Source organism: Schistocerca americana, chromosome 3, assembly GCF_021461395.2.
Source record: "Schistocerca americana isolate TAMUIC-IGC-003095 chromosome 3, iqSchAmer2.1, whole genome shotgun sequence".
Classification (NCBI taxonomy): Eukaryota; Metazoa; Arthropoda; class Insecta; order Orthoptera; family Acrididae; genus Schistocerca; species Schistocerca americana.
Genome location: NC_060121.1, coordinates 364,451,823 through 364,472,967, shown reverse-complemented (window position 1 = coordinate 364,472,967; position 21,145 = coordinate 364,451,823). Strand labels below are relative to the sequence as shown.

At 46.9% G+C, this 21,145-nt stretch overlaps 1 protein-coding gene and 2 non-coding genes across 3 annotated transcripts in view; 1 reads left to right on the top strand and 2 right to left on the bottom strand.

The window, feature by feature from the left end:
* The window catches only part of LOC124605677 (probable serine/threonine-protein kinase fhkE), a 228,754-nt gene that overhangs the window by 36,067 nt on the left and 171,542 nt on the right, over nucleotides 1-21,145 (bottom strand). The window lies entirely within an intron of this gene.
* On the bottom strand, nucleotides 2,780-2,854 carry Trnat-ugu. The gene has a single exon. It is a non-coding gene; the product is annotated as a tRNA-Thr (tRNA).
* Nucleotides 16,938-17,011, top strand: Trnat-ugu. Its single transcript has one exon. It is a non-coding gene; the product is annotated as a tRNA-Thr (tRNA).

Here is a 21,145-nt window from a genome sequence, read left to right as displayed (position 1 = left end):
GTTGAGGTTAGTTCGCATAACACCTACTTTTGTTTGAAAAGTAACACCATTTCATTACTATTTGACTTTATAAATATATCAATAATGACTGTTATATACGACTTTATTTTATAGGATAGAAGATCGTACATCATTTGCAAAATTTTATACGAATGGATGTATTGGTATTTGAAGAACTGCTTTGTATGGTTTCGCCTCTGATTTAGAAGAAAGACACGGTGATGTGTCAGGCAATTCATCCGGCGCCACTGCTTTTCGATGATTTTACTTTGGCATATTCCACTTTAAATTGAGTACGTAAATTGTGCATTTTGCTATAGCTTTCCTTGCTCGTCGTATATGGTCGAACAAGACACACGGTACTTGCAACTCTTTCGAGTGCTTCTGCACGCAAGCGTTTATTATAATAGTTTGCGCTTTTCACGATGTACAGACACTGTTCTTCCCTATAAGTACATATCAATGCTTCAATCGCTTACTTGGACCACTGCGGCGCCATTATTTAATAATTATAAGAACCTCCTACCGCACCTCACAGCAGCAGAAAAGCGACTATCAACAAAGGCTTACCGCCCAAGCTTTCCACGTCTGACGTCGCAAACGAAACGTCTCATGATTGGCCAACGAAGGTAGCACGCAAGGAACCCTACAAGAAAAATGGCACCGGACCTATCCTGGAAATCTTACAAGGTTCGCAGCAAGGTAGCCCGCTAGCAGACGACGGAACCCGCAAGGTAGCCGTCGCGCGAACCAGCAAGGAAACTTACAGCGAATCTTGCTCCGTGTGAGACGGGCTTAACAGGCATGGCATCAACACTTAACACGAACAGCACTAATGCGTTGTCGTGGTCTTCTGCAGCTCTAACCATCTACATACCCGCCGATGCTGTGTACGTGTACGAAGGTACATTGACATAAGACCACGTCTGCTGGATGGATAACTTTTTTAGGGTTGGACAGTGCCGAAGCGTCGAGTCAGAGTGTATGGACGGGGAAGTGAGGTTATGTCACCGGGAGTGCTGGGGTAGGCACTTGCTGAGCCGGGCCGGCGGCTGGAGCGGTGAGTAAGCGCGCCTGTGGGGACGGATGAGTGACCCCGCGGCGGCGCCGGCGGGCCTCGCAGTGAGGCAGGCGTGGCGGCGCCGGCGCCGGCGCCGGGGTGTGCTGTACAGGCGGGTGCTTATCTGGAGGTGGCGCCGGCGCACACGCCACAGGCCGCGCTCTCATCCCGGGGCACACGTGCGGCCGCAGATAGCGCCCGTCCTGGCCGCCTATCCCTTCATGCACGCTCGCCTGCGTCTCGCTGCAGGGCGCTGATGTCACCGTTCCGAATGACGGACACGAGAGCTCGTTGCTTTGTCCTCTCGCTAACACCTCCATCTGCAGGGGCCTCCATTGTGCATCGGGACCAATATCTACCCTACAGAGACAAAGCTGTCTAGTCCCGTAAAATATAGGGATCACCAAAATTAGTCTAATCCTGTTCTCGAAAGAACGTGGCTTAAGGGTGAACGACCCGTCATAGAAGACAGCGTTATCTACAAATATTCTGAGGTGACAGAAATTATGGGATACCTTCTAGTATCGTGTAGCAACGGCCTTGCCGCAGTAGATACACCGGTTCCCGTCAGATCACCGAAGTTAAGCGCTGTTGGTTGTGGCCGCCTCTTGGATGGGTGACCATCCGGGCCGCCATGCGCTGTTGCCTTTTTAGGGGTGCACTCAGCTTCGTGATGCCAATTGAGGAGCTACTCGACCGAACAGTAGCGGCTCCGGTCAAAGAAAACCGTCACAACGACCAGGACAGCGGTGTGCTGACCACATGCCCCTCCTATCCGCATCCTCATCTGAGGATGACACGGCGGTCGGATGGTTCCGATGGGCCACTTGTGGCCTGACGGCGGAATGCCTAATATCGTGTTGTACCTCCCTTTGCCCGGCGTATTGTAGCAACTCTACGCGGCATTAAGTCAACAAATTCTTGGAAGTCGCCCGCAGAAACATTGAGCCATGCTGCCTCTATAGCCGTCAATAATTGCGGAGGTATCGGCGCTGCAAGATTTTGTGTACGAACTGATCTCTCGATTATGTCCCGTAAATGTTCGATGGGATTAATGTCCGGTGTTTTGGGTGCTCAAATGATTCTATCCAACTTTGGTACCTCTCTAGCCGTCCATAGCTGCGGAAGAGCAGGATTTTGTTCACGAACTGACCCCCATAAAAACTCGAAGGCGTTTATGTCGGGCGATCTGAGTGGCCACATCATTCGCTCGAAGTGCGCAGAATGTTCTTCAAACCAATCGCGAACAATCTGGCCCGGTGACATGGCGCTTTGTCATCCATAAAAATTACATCGTTATTTCGAAACATGAAGTCCATCGATGGCTGCAAATGGTCTCCATGTAGCCGAACATAACCATTTCGAGTTTGTGATGGGTTCATTTGCACCAAAGGACCCAGTCCATCCGATGTGAACACACCCCACACCATTATGGAGCCGCCATCAACTTGCACAGTGCCTTGTTGAAAACTTGAGTCCATGACTTCATGGTGTATACGCGACGATCGAACCTTACCATCAGTTTTTGTCAACTGAAATCAGGATTTTTCTGAGCAGGCCACGGTTTTCCTATCGTCTAGGGTCCAGCCGATATGATCACGAGGCGAGGAGATGCGCTGCTGCTCTCGGTCGTTAAGTGAAGACATAATTAGAATGATATTAATACCTTCAGCTGTTAACGGGCGTGGATATATATCAACGGGGGCAGGTGAAAATGTGTGCCCCGGCCGGGACTCGAACCCAGGATCTCCTGCTTACATGGCAGACGCTCTATCCATCTGAGCCACCGAGGGCACGGAGGATAGTGCGACTGCAGGGACTATCTCGCGCACACCTCTCGCGAGACCCACATTCTCACCTTGTATGTCCCGCCGGCCGGGGTAGCCGAGTGGTTCTAGGCGCTACAGTCTGGAACCGCGCGACCGTTACGGTCGCAGGTTCGAATGCTGCCTCGGGCATGGATGTGTGCGATGTCCTTAGGTTAGTTAGGTTTAAGTAGTTCTAGGGATCTGATGACCTCAGAAGTTAAGTCCCATACTGCTCAGAGCCATTTGAACCTTGTGGAAGACATTTTTACCAAGTCCCGTGATAGTTCGGGGAATATGTGTGCATCCGCACAGAAGAAGAAGGTCATGGCCGGTGTTGCCAGAATTATATACTTGTATGAATATGGTGCCTGTTCTTTCGGGCATGTGAAGACTGTCGGTCACTGCATTGTTCATGGTGAGAGATAATGCCCGAAATCTTGTATTCTCTGGACACCTTTATACAGAGGATCCAGGAATATTCAATCACCTAACGATTTCCGAAATGGAATGTCCCGTGCGTCCAGCTGCAGCTGCCATTCCGCGTTCAGTGTCTATTAATTCCCGTCGTGGGTCGACAATCAAGTCGGAAACATGAGTGCAAATGACAGCTGAATTTTGTCACCTCAGTGTAAAAATCTATCGCGATACTGGGATTTGACGTCCGCTCTTATGCGTCTCGTGTCTGCATCATAAGATCGGCGACACCACTGTAATATTCTTCGCTTCAGTAAGTCACTGACACTAGAAGGATGGAAGATTTGGGTTTAATGTCATTAAAGACGGAGCGCAAGCTCGCATTTGGGGAAGGATGGTGAAGAAAATTAGCCGGGTCCTTTCTAATGATCTCATTTGCCGTACGAGATCGATGGTAATCACGGGAAACCTAAATCTTGATGGCTGGGGACATTGTAATGAATCTGGTGGCGTGGAATTGGGGTTAACAGCTACTGTAGGCTCTTTAAGGAACCAACCAAGTAGTGACTTTTAGTGATTCAGAGAAGCGCAGGAAACCACGACGAACTGTTAATCGGTATCCTAACGCATTACGTATATGAGACGGAAAGTTAATCAGCTAAATAACAACAATTATATGAATGCGTTATGTATGCCCTTTCGCACACGTCCGAAGGAACGGACACCACGGATTCGTATAATCGATACGCCTCGATTGGCTATGAATCCACAACCCCCATTGCGGATGCACGGTTACGTTCGACCTCCAGTGGGAACCTATAAATAGCGAGCACGGAAGACATGGACGGGGACTGGCGCTAGGTGGGAATGCGTCTCAGGTTGGAGCAGTGGTTTCTGCAATTGCCTAGGAGATCCTGGGTTCGAGTCCTGGTCCAGCACACATTTCCACTCGTCACCACCGATTCCGCATAAAGTCCTGATGCATTTGATAACATCGATTCCTCCTCTTCCCTTTACTTCCCCCCCCCCCCCCCTCCACACCCCTCCACCTTCAATTTACATAATCAATTGTAACAGTCGTCGACAATGCTATTCTCAGGGTGAGAAGCTGTTTTCTCTAACTGACGAAGAAAGCTCTTTCTCCCTTGTACAGAGCTGATCTATTCTTGAGGTAACGTTTGGCGGAAGTGTTAATTCATGATGAGGGAGATGTCGGCGATCCTGAGTTGTGAGGTGAGGTGAGGCGAGGTGAGACTGGCGCCGGGGTCCAGCAGGTCAGGAGCGGCGCGCGCAGATTCTCGGTCGGCCGCGAGCGCCTCGCCTCGCCTCGACAGGTGCGGAGAAAGGTACTTTCTCCAGGGACAGCCCGCCGACGCCGCCGGTTCGCATTCCTCAGGATGGAGCACCCGCATCCCGCCCCCGCCACCGCCACACCCCGCCGTGTCCTGTCGTGGCCCGCTGCTAAAGTCTTCGGCGCCGTCGACAGCTGCTGCTTTCTCAGGAAACATCCTACGGGGACGTGAACTCTGCCGTCTCCCGCCTCCACCCCTCCCCACTACCTAGAAAACTGAGCGAGGTGGCGCACCGGTAGCGCAGTGGAGATAGTTGGGAGGACGGCTGTTCAAATACCTGTCCTGCCATCCATGTTTTGGGGTTTGCGTGATTTCCCTTACTCTCGTACGGCAAATGCCAGGATGGTTTGTTTCAAAAGAACCCGGTAGACTTCTTTGCTCCTGGCCCAGTCCGAGCTCATGCTGTGTCTCTGATGACCTCATCATCGACCGAGCGAGGTGGCGCAGTGGTTAGCACACTGGACTCGCATTCGGGAGGACGACGGTTCAATCCCGTCGCCAGCCATCCTGATTTAGGTTTTCCGTGATTTCCCTAAATCGTTTCGGGCAAATGTCGGGATGGTTCCTTTGAAAGGGCACGGCCGATTTCCTTCCCAATCCTTCCCTAACCCGAGCTTGCGCTCCGTCTCTAATGACCTCGTTGTCGACGGGACGTTAAACACTAACCACCACCACCACCACCACCACCTCATCATCGACAGGACCTTGAACTCTTATCTTCCTCCCTTATGAATATAAAACCTCATCTTTAAATAACCAGTGCACCAGTAACAATCATTGGTGCAACACAATGAGAAAAAACTACAGCACTTTATACAATGCAAACAACAGCCGCAAAAATGGCAAGATAGAAAATTATGAGTGATTACATACATCTGTACTTTCACACAAAAATATCACTTTCCTCCTTCCTATTCCTTTGGCACATGAAGGATGATACGAGAGATTCTGAATAAACGACCTTTTTCTGAATTTTTTTCCCCTAATGGTTGTATGCGAGAATTATTTGGAAGGAAATATTCCATTCCTTTATTTATCTCACAAGGAGAGGCCCCGGCTTTCAGATCGCGGATTTACTTCAGACATTGTACACTTTAGTAGTCCATTAGGACAACATAATCTGCAAGTAGTAAGATGTACTACTTAAGCGATTTCGAGAAAATCGCAAGGGATGCTTTACATGTCATTGATGTACCGGTACGTTGTAACGCTGAGCGCGAAATGGTCATGTGGTTAACGTTCAAGCTCCATAATCGCTGGATCGCTGGATGCGTTCCGCTCGTGGTACGTTCTAACTTATTTTTTTCCAACACTGGTCATATTATTTCATACTTAACAAATTTTATAGGTAGTTTGGTGAAAAGGCACGTGTATTTGCTCCTACATTCATTGAATTTCCAATGATATTTGGCTGTTTGCCAATTTTTAATATCAACACAAATATTATAACTATCGACAAGTAAATTATCAAACGCATAAAGTTCCCCTGAAAAGTATGCCTGATTTCCGAAAGCCCTTATAACTGCAATCAGATAACGTGCCGATAACTGCTTTGCACCTGGACGTGACTCAACCTGTTGTGCTGCCATTCATGAACAGCATTGGTTCAAATGGCTCTGAGCACTATGGGACTTAACATCTGAGGTCATCAGTCCCCTAGACTTAGAACTACTTAAACCTAACTAACCTAAGGACAACACACACATCCATGCCCGAGGCAGGATTCGAACCTGCGAACGTAGCGGTCGCGCGGTTCCAGACTGTAGCGCCTAGAACCGCTCGGCCACTCCGGCGGGCCATGATCAGCATTCAGTGGGTCATTCTCCAACAGGATAATGCTCACCTAACATGCCCTACTTGGTGCACACGTGTTGCTTTGGCCTGTTCGATCGCCAGATCTGTCTCCAATCGAGCGCATATGCGACATCATCGGACGACAACCCCAACGACATTCACAAACAGCATTAACCGTCCTGTATTGGCCGGCCAAGTGCTACATGTATGGAACACTGTCCCACAAACTGACATCCGGCACATGTGCAACATTATGCACGCACTTTTACATGCTTGCATTCAACAGTCTGGCGGTAAGCCGGTTGTTAATGTACCAGCAGTCCACATTTTCAATGGCTTATCTCGCGCTTACCTGTGATCTTGCTATGTTAATCACTTACATATTTTTACCTAGACAAATGTATTCCCGAAATTTCAGTACCCTGCATTAATTATCCTTTAGTGCTGCAAATTTTTTTCTGTCAGTGTACTTGGAGGTACTAACCAACCTAAAAACATACTACTCCTAATAGCTATATTAATTGATCTGCAGATGAAGCAAATACTGATGTAATATTGTTCAGTATATTGTCCTCAGTCCCCAATAAGAATAAATTAAAAGGGGTCAGCGTTGTCCGTAATATTGTTGGTTTATTGATAGCAAAATCGATTTTCAATGAGATAGTGATCATCTTGAGTGCTGTGGTGTACAAATTAAATTCATAGGCACTGGTATCAAGTTATACACTTCTGCAGCGGGCAAAAGCAGAAGAAACCATCAAGGCCAACGCTGACCTTCCTTTTAATTTAACATATACGGTCGTTGTGCACACAGCACTCCATGGAGTCGCCAACCAATAAGAATATCTACACTTACACAGCTAACACACAGTATGCTTGGAGTGTAGACTGATATTGTAGCTAAACAGAGTTAATGAACAATAGAGATAAGAAGGGAATAGAGAGTGTTGAGATGTGCTACTACAGAAGGGTGCTGATGTTTACATCGGAAAATTAAAGAAGAGGTACTGAAACTCCTCGGGGGAAAAGCTGTTTGTGGCACAATTTCACTAAAAGAAGGAGTAGGTTTCTAGTACACATCTGGAAGCATCACGTTCGTAATGAAAGTAAGCACTACAGCAGAAATGAAGATGTCTTCTACGGGGAAGACTAGCGTGGAGGACTGTATTCAGCTTGTCTGACGACAGCAACAAGAGTCAGACGACGAAGGGTTTTGACAGTGACTTTCTTGTTGCATAAATTACTCTTCCTTACAGTTCTTCCTATGTGAGCCAGAGCTGACGCAGACGGGAATGGAATTCGTGTACCGATTTAACGACCGCTGTTCCGCTATCTTGGACATACGGGTTGGAGTTCCCGCTCGCGGTTGGTTAAGTTCCAGAGTCTGCCTCAGAAACACGGCACACAAACACTTAAAATTAGAAAACACGAAGAGACTCTTCCAGAAGATGGTAATTGGTGCGGCGAGGCACCTGCACTTAAAGAGACGCTTCAGCCGAGTTCCGGCTACAGACTTCGGAGAGGTGGCGCGGCGGCGACAAGCCTTTCGCCCACCTCTTTTACATGGAGGCCCTCTCTCCCGGATCAAGACGACTAATGGAAAGAATGGAACGCCCAGGACAATGAAAATCACGCCACTGGCAGGTACCAATCTAACTGGCGTTTTCACACGAAGCCAATCTAAATGCCGTTGTCACAGAAAACCATGTCTTGCGCTCTCGGACGTAGCTTAATTTCTCAAGAGCTTTCTCTTTCTGCAGCGGGCCGAAGTGTATTAGCCTGTCATGTCAACAAGCAGATGCTGAATTTAGCTGTACCTAACAAAGGCTGTAGTGAGCGGGAAAGAAATAAAACTGTGTCAACCAAGTCTCAAAAGCAAGATATGTGTTATTAGCGGGGAAATGTTGGTGAAAGCCGGCCGCGGTAGCCGAGTGGTTCTAGGCGCTTCAGTCCGGAATCGCGCGACTGATACGGTAGCAGGTTCGAATCCTGCCTGGGGCATGGGTGTGTGTGATGTCCTTAGGTTAGTTAGGTTTAAGTAATTCTAAGTTCTAGCGGACTGATGACCTCAGAAGTTAAGTCCCATAGTGCTCAGAGCCATTTGAACCATTTTTTTTTCTTTTTTTTTTTTAGTGGTGAAAATTTTTGTTTTTACATGCCAAAGGAGGATGTACGAGATGTTATCCAAGAGTTTTGTGGGGGAATAGTCACAAGCATGTCGTACAATACTGAACCTGAGTAATAATCCGCGCCGAGTGGTCCAATGATGAACTTCCGACAATACCTTGTACCTCACGGCCTTGTGTGGGCCTTTACTAATTGACGAGAGTTGGCCAGCTCGCATGTCAGATCTATTACGCAAGAGAAATTGAACACTGTCCCCTCGGTGACGAGTCACTAGTGACGGAGCACGAAGCAAATCTAGAAGCTATCTCGAAATTTTCCTTAAGTGTTTTAGCGAAAATGTGGATGAACGGATGCGTATTTGAACCGCCGTTCAAAATGCGAGTCTGCTGCGTAGATATCTGAAATGAGTGTGTATACAGCCGTCTTTGTTGTTTTCGGAGGTGATGGAGAGAAGCTGAAATACAGCCTAGTCTTCCGAATAGCATCGAGGGCCACCGAGCTTAATGCCCTCATCGCAATAAACGGCCGGCCGCGGTGGCCGAGCGTTTCTAGGCGCTTCAGTCCGGAACCGCGCGACTGCTACGGTCGCAGGTTCGAGTCCTGCCTCGAGCAGGTTCTAAGTTCTAGGGGACTGGTGACCTCAGCTGTTAAGTCCCATAGTGCTCGGAGCCATTTGAACCATTTGAGCAATTAACGATGTCTCACTCCATGAGTCGCTACTGATACGTTAGGCATTTAACTCGGAGCACCGACGCGAAGTCCGACAATCAGGAACTTAACTCCACTCATCGGTTGCCGGTCAAATATCGATGGCGAAAATTTCTCCATCACCATGATTCCCACAGCGTAGCTCTTATGGAGCGTCATCACACAAGCGTGCGTTATCGACCTCGACTATGGAGGCGGAATCTGTGCCGTTGTGTTTTTATTCCGTGGATGTATTTCCATAAGTTTTTGGTGTCTGCGATGGCTGACGTCAAAGAGCAAATTATCATACAGTTTTGTTTCTGACTTAGAATAAAAAGCCGCTACAAAACATATAAAATCTTAGATCACACGCAAAGACACCGACAAGTGGGACACCTAAGCAAGCTTGAGACCAAGTAAGGGGAAATCTTTGGAAAAAAAAAAAGTTGGTCAGTGAACAGAAGCAGTATGAGATGGAAAGATTGAGGGAATTTCGGCGGTATAAACTCACGCTCTTTTCTAAAAATTGTCTCTGATGGAGAGAGTTACGTTTGCGATCACGAACCAGCTGTCGTCACAATGAAAGAGATCAATCGTCACTTTACTCCCTTTATAAAGTGAAATAAGCCCAAGAAATCAATCAACACACCTGTTTCATACTCGTATTTGTTCTCTTGTAGTGGTCTTGCTGTAAAAATGGAGTTTATTTAGGACGTGCATACTCTTCCTATTCGGCTTTCTTAGAGCAAGTTTTTCTTCCTGTTCCAGATACTTCTTTCTGAGTTTCTCTTGAATACCTGTGTACAAGGACACACACGTGAAGGAAATCTATAATTTTTGCAATATGTCGTCGTTCTTTTCTAGAAAATAGGCACTATATCATCCTTTTTTTCAATCCTCCAGTGTTTTTCTCTCTTTCCATACAACAGTCACCGTATTGTATAGCCTGTGCCTTCCTACTTCTACTGTCGCCTTCTCCGTCTCAATATCAGCCCCATCCAAACCTGGTGCCTTTCTTCCTCCTGTTTTCTTTAACACCCCTTCCACTTGTTCCCGTGTTGAGTCTCCTTCTCCACCTAATTCTGAATGTAATTCATCTCATTCTTGTTTCTTGCATTCTGTTACATCTGGGATTGGGTTTAGTGGGTCCACGAAGTAATTCTACAACTGCGAAGCAAGAACGGACCGCCTGCTAAACACAGCGTGTGTAGCACCAGCCCTGTTCCGCCGAGGAAGTCCTAGTGAAAGGGAAACCGGCTGCGATGGGGCGTGCGCGATGGGACTCTGCGAATTACTCGGGGCGAATGTTTGCGCGGCTACTTTCATCTGAGGCGCGCTTTCTGCACAAACTGCGTCCGCTGGAGCGCCGCGATCTCTTCCTCTCGACGGGGTTCGCCAGCGGGGGTGTCCGGCCGGAGCTGTTTGCTGTCGGGAAAGAAAGCGGGCCCTCCACCGCTGTGACGGCGACACAGGGAAAGCAGCGCAGTCGACGGCGGGTAGTTCACACTTGCGCACGCTGCGCCGCGTCGCACGGCCGGAAGGTGCGAAAAGCGTCCACAGCAGCTTGTCAGTGAGACGGTTGTGTCTGACGCTGTGACTTCGATATTCCTGTCGCGCATGCGCAATGGGCACTTTCCTCCTGCCCATCATCCCTCTGACAGATGGCATCTTGTGGCGCCACCGTATTACGCTGTAGATCTTTGCCAGAGACAGGTACCGATAGGTGTCTCTGCGGTCAGGGTGGCAGCCGTTCTAGCAGACGATATCATTATAGCTTCGAGTGGTGGTATTTTCACTCCAATTTTGGAATCTATTGCTATCTTTTCTTCCTTTGCAAATGAGGAATTGTCAACTTCATTCACACGACTTGCACGAGTTTTATATAAAAGAAAGGAATAATAAGTTAATTTCTGGAGTTTTTCTTTATGTTGCATAATCTAATGCTCCGCTTTCTGGTTGGATGGGCGAATCGAGACCGACTGACCGCCAGGTCTTCCTCGGCCAGTGGCGTCATGCGGATGCGGCATGGACAAGTACAATGTCAGCACACCGCACTCCCGGGATTTGTCGGCTTTGATGACCTTGGAGCCGCTACTTCTCGCTCAGTTAGTTCCTCAGTTGCCATCACAATGCTGAGTATACGTCTCTTCATTTCTCTCACCACGGAAAAGTTCCTGGCGGGTTCGGCAATCGAACTTGGGTCCTCCTTATAGTAGCCAGACACATTGACCATTGAGCTAGTAAGGCGGATTCATTATATATAACAACACTTCAGAAAAGCTGTTCAGATTATATATGTAAAATTAGATTTCATATTAAAATTTTATGGGTCTTATCCTAATGGTGTAGTCAGACTAAGGTATTTTGCAAACTAATTGTATCACATAGTTGTCTTTCATATTTTGTGAAGAACGTAGACAAACTTTCTGTTGTAACATTATGTGACATATTTGCATGAAACCAATAGAATAAATAAATAAATAGACAAATAAGAAGTTCTCCACCATTAATTCACCGTATAAGGCTGTTTATATCGCAGTACCTCTCGGATGAGGAGAACAATGGGGTTTGCAGTAGCTCTGTCACCACAGATTAAAGATGGTGAATAAATCAGTTTAGATTGTATAAGGCCAAACGCTGATGTAACGCACCTACATATCTTCGTGCTTTAGATCCTACAAGAGCGGCTTATACAGTATGTATCAATAAATGTAAAAAAAAAGAACACTTACACTAATCCATGAGTATAATTGTAAGTATTTTCCGAAGGACTCCGTGACCGTGCGTTTAGAGGCGCCATGTCACTGACTGCGCGGACCCTCTCGCCGGAGGTTCGAGTCCTCCCTCGGGCATGGTCGTGTGTGTTGTTCTTAGCATAAGTCAGTTTCAGCAGTGTGTAAGTCTAGGGACCGATGACGTATCCAGTTTGGTCCCTTAAGAACTCACACATATTTGAACTTTTTTTTTTTTTCTTGAAGGACTCCGAATACTTTTAAACCAACTGCTTTTTGCTTTCTTTCGCTTTCCATTTTCATTGTCCTTCAGTTGTTTGGTTAGATTGTTGAGTTAATTCAGTTTCAAGATCAGTAATCCAGGGATTTAGGATACCTGTTGATCCAACGATCTCCACGAGCACTAGATATCGCAAATTTCACGTCAATATGCCTGATAAGAGGATTCTTAGGCTTGTACAGAAGCACCAAGAACTTGAATCAATGTTGATTTCTTACTAACCATATCGAATTCCTTAACACTTTGCATCGAATTTCGTAAAGCCGCTTGACAAATAATTTTGCAGTTGCAGCCGTCTTTTATGTAGTGTGCAACACTGTACATTTTTAGCGATTTAATACAACATTATAGCTGTTTCTCGCGTCCTGACTTCTTTCAATTTTCAAATTACTATCTGACTCCTTCTATCCAGTTGTTTTTGTGCGTCATCATCATCATGATCATCATCTTCTTCTTCTTCTTCTTTTAGTTATAACCCATTCCATCATCTTTTTATGTCATCTGTCCTCACCCAAACAGCATGCATGTCCATACTATCACTGTCGTTTTGCTTCGATTGTATCCACTACAGCGGCGTACAGCGGTGCCCGGTACACTCTCTTGCGTATGTCTTAATTTTTTATTTTATCCCTTAGTGTCAACCCAACCTATAGCAACACCTCCAAAATCCTATCTACACTGACATTATGTTCCTCTTAATTATTTCAGTTATTTCCCATGTTTCTGCTGAATACGTTGCTATATATTTTTCAATAGTTTTAAATGCACTAATCTTCATTCCCGATGTAATACATGTGCTCCACACGATTCTGTTTAATTTTTTGGTTACCTGTCTACCTTGGGTACTCGCGATTCGTAATATCGCTGTTATTAATGACTCCCTAATATTAAAAAGAGTCCACAGACCTTACTATCGCTTAATCGCAAGTCAGGTCTTGATCCACTCCTGCAGTAACGTAATACTCCATTTTCTCTAGGATGAAGTCTAAACCCCATTTCTGATATCCTCTGCGGAACTTTCTAACCGTGTAGTTCATGCCATCCTCATTCTCCGCAAAATTGACGTGGTGATCGGTAAAGTGCTCCGACGTCGTAGTGCATCGCAAGTTGAACAACCGGGAGAGGGAGGTCAGAGCAGTTACAAGTGATCGTGTTTGTTGGTTTTCTCGGCGCTCCAGAGGCTTACTTAGGAAGAGCGCCAAAGAAAACAGGGCTACACGGTGAAACCGCCGCCCGACCCAGCCCGTCACGAAGCGGGCGGCCGCGCCAGCGCGATGGCCACACCGACACCCCGCCGGTTCTGCGCGAGGCGGATGCGGCCGGCACGAGGTCGTGGGAAAGCGGCAGGAATCCGTGCACTGCACTGTAGTGCTCTACACCTCAGCGAAGGCCGTGTCGAAGTGTACTAATACGCCAGTTGGAACAGAGGTCGGGGTGCTGGGTGCGTATTCGGGACGAGCGGGCTACCACTCTTCTGCCTGGTCGCTGACAACTGTGTGCCAACTGAATCTGTTTCTCTGCATGATGCGATACATGTTATTTGGAATGATGGGCGTTCAAACGTTTTCCTCCGTTTCAGAGCATACATACACACGAGGATATTAACGTAAATAGAATGTTTTGAAAATAAAGAAATTTTTGATGTAGCACACGGGACTCGAACCCAAAAGCGCCCCTTCTAAGTTGTGAGCGAATCGCCCCTGGATAGTTCACTCAGAGGCCTGCAGAAGATAATGTTCCGGGTTCAAGTCCCGGTCTGGCACACAGTTCTAACCTGCCAGTAAGTTTCAAAATCATTACTCTTCATCGGTCGTGCAGTTTGTTTTCGTCTGAGAAGACCAAAACTTAAAAAAAAAAGAGAAATATCCTGCGCAATAAATACAACCACTATCGTTCGACTATAGTATTTCGGAGGAAAATGTGTGTCCATTTGTAGGCTGCAGGCACGTACCATTTCCATGGTGTTCACCATTATCGTTTCCACTGACATCACAACAACAACAACTAAACGACGATCACCACCTCCAGTTTTCATTTTATTGTTTCACTTCATAACTTCCTTCATCACTTTTAATCCATCACCTCCTCCTCCTCATCATCATCGTCAGCTATATTATCGTCGCTGTCATTATCATCAACACGTTTATGTTTTGTTAATTAGCATCATAATTTTTAAGCATTCTCCTACTACTCTTCCTCATCATCATCCTATTTTTCAATTCATCAACATTATTATGATCAACTTCTCCACTCTCATTGTCTTCTTCTTTTGCTACTGTCAACTTCAAGGATGGACATTTAGTCTGTTTCGATTAACGCTCTTCTCAGTCTTTTCTATCTCTTCAAAGATGAGACTACACTCTGATTAAAACTGACTGTTATTTGGTTTTTATGAAATGGCGCTACAGTGCTGCCACATCGCTTTCCCAACGTAGGGCCGGCCGGAGTGGCCGTGCGGTTCTAGGCGCTACAGTCTGGAACCGCGAGACCGCTACGGCCGCAGGTTCGAATCCTGCCTCGGGCAAGGATGTGTGTGATGTCCTTAGGTTAGTTAGCTTGAAGCAGTTCTAAGTTCTAGGAGATTAATGACCTCAGAAGTTGAGTCCCATAGTGCTCAGAGCCATTTGAACCAACCCAACCTAGGCAGATAACATGTTTTCCGGGAAGTGGCCGGAAACAATTAAATGGGATTCAGGGTTTTAAAAAAATGATTCAAATGGCTCTGAGCACTATGGGACTTAACATCTGAGGTCATCAGTCCACTAGAACTTAGAACTGCTTAAACCTAACTAACCTAAGGACATCACACACATCCATGCCCGAAGCAGGATTCGAACCTGCAACCGTAGTGGTCGCGCGGTTCCAGACTGAAGCGCCTAGAACCGCTCGGCCACACCGCCCGGGGTGGCAAGTGAATTGTCCCATCGTTACGATGCGTTGCCCGTGGTGGACCGTTCACGTGTGACACCGCGACCTCCGACAGGAGGTATGCGTGAAGTGTCAATTATCATGTAATTTTAATCTGACTGTAATCGAACTCGCTTCATCAGCGACACATACTACGGACTACAACAAAAGCAGACCCAGTAAAGATATGCACGAATGTTCCGAGTACTGAACATCAGCTTTCTTGAAGGTCTCTCTCCAGGGCTGCGAGGGCTGTGACTGTATGTGTTTGTGACTTTGTGTGTGTGTGTGTGTGTGTGTGTGTGTGTGTGTGTGTGTGTGTGTGTGTAGACAGACGGCTTGTCTGGTGCCAGGTGGGACAGAGTCTTCTGGGTCGCCAGACACGCCCGCCCTGGCTTCGGCGGACAACGTTTCTCTCCCAGACACTGAAAGTGTCCACCGCTGTCGCTGCTGGGCGTGGTACTTCAGCTCTGCTGTATAACCATTCCTGGTAGAACTGTACTGCTGAAACTAGCCACTTTCGAATGTCCTCAATTCGCATCTCCACAGACGTACATCGCTGTTACTCAGCAGCGGATGTTTTCTGGCAGCGGTGAGAATTAAGCCCGTTTTACACGGGACGTGCGACACAAACAAGAAAGTCATCATCTACTGCAACGCTCCACTTGACAGACGGTCCGACTACAAAAAAGCGTTTACACCGTACATGGTTCAAATGGCTCTAAGCACTGTGGGACTTAACATCTGAGGTCATCAGTCCCCTAGACTTGAACTACGTAAACCTAACTAACTGCTGGCCGCTGTGGCCGACTGGTTCTAGGCTTTTCTGTCCGGAACCGCGCTGCTGCTGCGGTCGCAGGTTCGAATCCTGCCTCGGGCATGGATGTGTGTGATATCCTTAGGTTAGTTAGGTTTAAGTAGTTCTAAGTCTAGGGGACTGATGACCTCAGATGTTAAGTCCCATAGTGCTTAGAGCCATTTGAACATAACCAACCTAAGGACATCACATACATCCACGCCCGAGGCAGGATTCGAACCTGCGACCGTAGCAGCAGCGCGGTTCCAGACTGAAGCGTCTAGAATCGCTCGGCCACAGCGGCCGGCTACATCATACACCTGTCTAATCGTCTGCTCCACGTGTCTACTGTTTTTGTTGTCAACTTCCAGCAAGTGAACCGACGGCTTAAATTTGCTTTTCGTGCCTATCAAGTATTTTATGTCCTTTTGTAATGGTTACTATATTTAACTGTAGTTTAGACAGACACTGTAACGCCGTATTTAGCTGTTTTCGTGCAGTTTTTGTGAAACTAAGTCACTTGTGTAAACGACCTCACTACAGAAGCTGGAAGTCATGGATAAACCAACAGAAATATTTATATGGATGTGGTGTCTGTACTTTCGGACATGTTCGAAAGAACAGACACCATATCCATATACGTATATAGTTCTGGCAGTACCGGCCATGACCGTCTTCTTCTGTGCAGATGCACACATATTCAAAAATTGTCATCACGAGGCAGAGAAAATCCCTGACACCGTCGGAAATCGAACCGAGGAACCCGGGCGCGGGAAGCGAGAACGCTACCGCACCACCACTGGCTGCGGACCACACATATTCCCCGAACTTTTACGGGACTTGGTAAGAATGTCTTCCACGAGTAATGAATGTGTTAGGGTGGGACACTATGAATGTAGTGTGTGGATATGCAAGGTGAGAATGTGGGTCTCACGGGAGGCGTGCTCGAGATAGTCCCTGCAGTGGCACTATCCTCTGTGTCCTCGGTGGCTCAGATGGACAGAGCGTCTGCCATGTAAGCAGGAGATCCCGGGTTCGAGTCCCGGTCGGGGCACACATTTTCACCCGTCCCCGTTGATATATATCAACGCCCGTTAACAGCTGAAGGTATTAATATAATTCTAATTTCGTAACAGAAATGTTGGTTTTCTGTTGCCAATGCTAATTTACTAGATTAAATCGCGTTTTTCCTATCGTGAGAAGACACATTATGGATCATACGCATGCGAGTGAAGAACACATTTTTTAACAGCAGTTCCAGATAGATCCGGATCACTGATTCGCATTCACTTCCCCATACAAGCATCTTACCGTTTAAATTCCAGTCAAAGCTCACAGCAGATCTTCCACCCGTTAACTATTTATGAAAGGAACGAACAACAACGTCTCGTTGAGCAAGAGACGCAATTTACAATGAACTTCGCGCTGTTTGTCAGTTGCGCTCTCCACTATGTCGTCTGCGCGTGCGCGAAGCGATTCCTTAAGCGTGAGAATAGGTTGTTGTTGGTTGTTTTTGGGGAAGGAGACCAGACAGCGAGGTCATCGGTTCATCGGATTAGGGAAGGACGGGGAAGGAAGTCGGCCGTGCCCTTTGAAAGGAACCATCTCGGCATTTGCCTGGAGCGATTTAGGGAAAACACGGAAAACCTAAATCAGGATGGTCGGACGCGGGATTGAACCGTCGTCCTCCCGAATGCGAGTCCAGTGTCTTAACTACTGCGCCACCTCGCTTGGTGTGAGAATAGGATCCATCCTATTCCATCTAACAGCGATTGTACGCATGAGTCTTGTGCAAGTGGTCTCCTCTACGCAGTAGATGGCGGCGGAACCGGTGCGTCACTGGTAATCTTGCAAGCTCACACGTCCCGTATAGAACGGACCTTCGTGTTCGCCCGAAAGTTCTTGCACAATTTTGTGTTTCTCTTCCTAAGATGAAAGTAAATGTGCACTAAATGACTGCGTATGACGAGTTTTGGCAACCACAACAGTGCCTGGACAACGTGTTGCGCTGGCAGCTCGGGCTTGTCCACAAAGGTCGGCTAGGATTTCAGAACTTTCAGCGAAAGGGCGCGCGTGTCGCTGAGGTTCACGCAGCGGCCACGACCACGGCAGCGGCTAGGTTGGCACGTCTGCAGCGGGAACCAGTCCCCGCCGCGGCTGGAATGTGCACACTGCCCGGGGGGAATTCCTCACGCGTGCTCGCACGCACGCCGGCCGCCATGGGCCGCTGCGCCGAGGGTTCAAAGCTCCCGCAGGACAAAACTGTGCCCACGTCTCCGGAGGCCGCGACATCGCCAGCCACCGCCGCAAGTATTAGTATGTTGTCCATCTTCAGCAACTCTAGTTGTCTGTAATGAAACAATAAACAACCAGTTGCATATAATAAATACAATTTCTTTACCGGTTTCGGGCACTTGGTACTCTTCTTCAGATGGGCATTGTGCTGTATGCACTTTATTATTGACACTCGCAAATAATACGACAGGTATAACCTAACTAAGTGCCCGAAACCGATCAAGTAATTAAATTTCTTGTATGCAGCTGATTGCTTATTATTTCATTATATTAAATGAAACAACAAGTTTACTGTTACCAGTCTTTGTTTATTTGTTCTATAATTCGCTGGATTTGCCCGAGAACAGCAAAACATTTCGAAGCATATTAAGTCGTATGAAGTCGCTATCCGTATATAGAAGCATAATACTGAATCATCGCAGCCTTTCAACTGCATCGGCTCAACAACCCCACAATTCGAACAGATATGGGATTACTTTTGTGACAAGCTTATTCAGAACCGTATCTTGATATTACGGATGCACAAGGAAAACGTAAGTAATATGACTTCGACGTAAATGTGGTCTTAAAACAAAAATAATCCAGGCCCGCTTTTCCTAAATGTTTTTGACTGCTGCGCGCAGAACATCCTTTACACACATTCCAATCTTCCCAAGAATTTTTTAAAATATTTCAGTGAATTGTAAAGGACAGTGTCTGTTTTTCTCATACTCTCCAGTATGTGAGATCAACTGCAGCAGGACTTTGGACAGGGGGTGAGAGTGGGGGCATCGCGGGTGGTTGGGAAGACTGATGCCTCTGAAACAGTTCGATACAGGGAAGCATTCCACGGGATCGCTGACTAAATACTGAGGTGAGTCACTTCACCTTGGCACCCTTACGTCCCGAGTTCGCCTCGCGATGACCGCCAAAACCAGGTTTGTCTCCGCAGCAGGTAGCACACCTGCGCAAAGTGTGTACGTTGGCAGCACTGTTGTCCGCGCCGCCGCTGGACAGTGTGTGGCTTGCAGCTGTCCGTAACTCCTACTTGCTGCAGCAGGCACCCTGCGCTCCGAAAATACATCGCAGGAGCAGTGTCGGCGGGTGCGGAATGGTGACTGAGGATTTATTTCACCGAAAATGAGAAGCCATCAAGTTCCCGTTCCAATCTGATTTTGAATCTTCCTTTTATAACGAAAGTAGTACATTTTATTGACTTCTCTTAATAGCCACGCGTCCGCTCAAACGTCAATGAATCGGATTGCGAAGTAAAGTTCCTTTTACACAATCGCCTCTCTTGTCTATCGACCGATCGTGGCGAGTGAGTCTACTGCAGCGCCTCTGGCGAATTATATCTGTACCGAGCCTCGCGGTCGTTTTTGTTTACATGTCGGTTTCATAGTTACGTGTGTTTTGGGAGTGTCTGCTGTACAGTTTGGCAACCGAACGATGGAAGTTAAGAGGGACCATCTTTCTTTTTAAAACAACTGAAATATAGTAACTGAATTACGGAATGAGCAATGACTAAATATGTATTTTATTAATGATCAAAACAAAATTCATGGTGATTTTTCATGCGTAAGATCTCATGGTAAATTCTCCACACTGCTGAGTATTGAAATACTGGGGAAAATGTCGTGTAAGTATTTCAGTACATCGTCGTTTATTTGCTCCAGAAAATATTTTAAGACAAACAGATCAATGTTTAGAAGGCAGTAAATAGCGCCTTTTTTCTTTATCCTTCGTGTCTTGTTTTCTTTCTATGCCAAGTAATTTCGAAATTTATTTTTCCCGTTCAGTGTACCTGTTTCTTTCAGCTGTCGAATCAACATTCATTAAACAAATTTAATATATTTATGTTCTATTTTATTCTTAGTGTAAGCTTCTCCTTTGGCCAGGTATGGTGAAACCTAAATACTGTTTGACCCAGACCGAGGGAGGTTCCCCAGTGTTCGGCGCACAGGATTCGCATTCGGGAGATCGACAAATCAAATCCGCGACCGGCTACGAAGACAGGTTTTCCGTGATTTCCCTAAGTTGCTCCAGGCAAATGCCGGGATGCTTCCTTTGAAAGGGCACGACCGATTTCCTTCCCCAACCTTGTGCTCCGTCTCTAATGATCTCGTTGTCGATGGCACGTTAAACAGTAATATTTCTTCCTGTCCTCCTTTTTGAATCAGATATTTGGTCTCTATTGTGGGAGGACACTAGTAGGAAAAATATCAAGTTCGTATGGAATCTTTGCGGTGTGTAACGAAAAAGAAGCAAACCATAAAATAATGATGAAGAAGGTACATAATCAAATGGTTCAAATGGCTCTAAGCACTATGGGATTTAACATCTGAGGTCATCAGTCCGCTAGACTTAGAACTACTTAAACCTTGCTAACCTAAGGACATCACACACATCCATGTGTGAGGCAAGATTCGAACCTACGACCGTAGCAGCAGCGCGGTTCCGGACTGAAGCGCCTAGAACCGTTCAGCTACAACGGGTACACAATCTACCACTACAACAGCGACTGCAGCGAGGATAGGTTAATTTCCGACGTTTGCAGACATCGCCACAATTCTCCGTTTCTGCACATGCGGAGTCCACCGTAAAGACTGTATTTTAGAACTCTACAATCAATGGATTATGGACGTCGCTGAACCACTTGCCACGTGGTTGGCGGCTGATTTACACGCCGGCGCGTGACGCACACGCATGACGAGCAGTCGATTTCGACCAGAAGGTGGCTCGTGTAGGATGGGTAAATCGGACTTCATGGTAATGAACAGAATCGTAGAATCTTTCGATAACGACGGATCTTTAAAAATACAGAACGTGCTTCAAGGTCAGCAGATTACCAGGTAACTGCCTTCGGATCAACAATGGCCGCATTAAGCAACGCATTTATAAGACGATTCGTCAT